The sequence below is a fragment of the Gnatocerus cornutus genome, unplaced genomic scaffold (genome assembly GCF_029298725.1).
Source record: "Gnatocerus cornutus isolate USDA-ARS CGAHR unplaced genomic scaffold, icGnaCorn1.1 ctg00000299.1, whole genome shotgun sequence".
In the NCBI taxonomy this organism is placed as follows: Eukaryota; Metazoa; Arthropoda; class Insecta; order Coleoptera; family Tenebrionidae; genus Gnatocerus; species Gnatocerus cornutus.
Window position 1 is genome coordinate 1 of NW_028275618.1, and position 2,130 is coordinate 2,130.

The window sequence follows — 2,130 nt, forward strand, 5'->3', positions numbered from 1 at the left end:
GTCTCGCACCGGCGACGCATCTTTCAAATGTCTGCCTTATCAACTGTCGATGGTAGGTTCTGCGCCTACCATGGTTGTAACGGGGTAACGGGGGAATCAGGGTTCGATTCCGGAGAGGGAGCCTGAGAAACGGCTACCACATCCAAGGAAGGCAGCAGGCGCGCAAATTACCCACTCCCGGCACGGGGAGGTAGTGACGAAAAATAACGATACGGGACTCATCCGAGGCCCCGTAATCGGAATGAGTACACTCTAAACCCTTTAACGAGGATCAATTGGAGGGCAAGTCTGGTGCCAGCAGCCGCGGTAATTCCAGCTCCAATAGCGTATATTAAAGTTGTTGCGGTTAAAAAGCTCGTAGTCGAATCTGTGTCCCGCGCCGCCGGTTCATCGTTCGCGGTGTCAACTGGCGTGCCGCGGGACGTCCTGCCGGTGGGCTTAGCTCGAGAGGGCGGCCCAACTCAATCCCGCCGCGGTGCTCTTCATTGAGTGTCGAGGTGGGCCGGCACGTTTACTTTGAACAAATTAGAGTGCTTAAAGCAGGCTAAAACTTCGCCTGAATACTGTGTGCATGGAATAATGGAATAGGACCTCGGTTCTATTTTGTTGGTTTTCGGAACCCCGAGGTAATGATTAATAGGAACGGATGGGGGCATTCGTATTGCGACGTTAGAGGTGAAATTCTTGGATCGTCGCAAGACGGACAGAAGCGAAAGCATTTGCCAAAAACGCTTTCATTGATCAAGAACGAAAGTTAGAGGTTCGAAGGCGATCAGATACCGCCCTAGTTCTAACCATAAACGATGCCAGCTAGCGATCCGCCGACGTTCTTCCGATGACTCGGCGGGCAGCTTCCGGGAAACCAAAGCTTTTGGGTTCCGGGGGAAGTATGGTTGCAAAGCTGAAACTTAAAGGAATTGACGGAAGGGCACCACCAGGAGTGGAGCCTGCGGCTTAATTTGACTCAACACGGGAAACCTCACCAGGCCCGGACACCGGAAGGATTGACAGATTGAGAGCTCTTTCTTGATTCGGTGGGTGGTGGTGCATGGCCGTTCTTAGTTGGTGGAGCGATTTGTCTGGTTAATTCCGATAACGAACGAGACTCTAGCCTGCTAAATAGGCGTATTTCGACATCCCAAAGGCCCGTCGATCCTGGGTTCGCCCGGTGGTCGTGCGCGGTTTTTACTGTCGGCGTACAAACAATTCTTCTTAGAGGGACAGGCGGCTTCTAGCCGCACGAGATTGAGCAATAACAGGTCTGTGATGCCCTTAGATGTTCTGGGCCGCACGCGCGCTACACTGAAGGAATCAGCGTGTCCTCCCTGACCGAGCGGTCCGGGTAACCCGCTGAACCTCCTTCGTGCTAGGGATTGGGGCTTGCAATTGTTCCCCATGAACGAGGAATTCCCAGTAAGCGTGAGTCATAAGCTCGCGTTGATTACGTCCCTGCCCTTTGTACACACCGCCCGTCGCTACTACCGATTGAATGATTTAGTGAGGTCTTCGGACCGGTACGCGATGGCGTTTCGACGTCGTCGATGTCGCTGGGAAGATGACCAAACTTGATCATTTAGAGGAAGTAAAAGTCGTAACAAGGTTTCCGTAGGTGAACCTGCGGAAGGATCATTAACGTGTCCTCGTACACACGAATTTTGACATATGTATAATTTATTATTATGCATTTTTATTTGATCGTGTCGATGTACACTTTATGTTTTTTACAACACCGTCGTCGATGACATGGAGTCGACGGCACGATCTTTTGTCGTGCCGTTGCTTGTTTCTTTTTGAAACACCGTGTGTACGACGTTTTGAACTACGAATCGTACATATTCGGAAAAACAATAGCGTTACGCTGGCCCGCAGCGCCGGTCCTTGCGATCGAGTTTTTCACCTTTTTTGAACGAGAAAAACCGAATTCGCTCGGGCATACGGCTGTTTCTTCGGGTACCTAGATTTTTTGATTTTTTTTGTACTATCTCTCGATCTTTTCCAATGATGGAAAAAAGGAGGGACGCTTTCGGTTTTTCGACCGGATCGCGGAAAGTTGTGAACTCCACCGCGAAAGTCGAAAGACGTTAGAAGTCCTCTTTTTTCGGACACACGGAGAGGATGTAGCAGAGTAGT

The 2,130-nt window shown here is 50.6% G+C and overlaps 1 pseudogene; it reads left to right on the forward strand.

The window, feature by feature from the left end:
* Positions 1 to 1,632, forward strand: LOC148165498 (small subunit ribosomal RNA; annotated as a pseudogene; the record flags this gene model as incomplete).
* Positions 1,633 to 2,130: the final 498 nt, after the last annotated feature.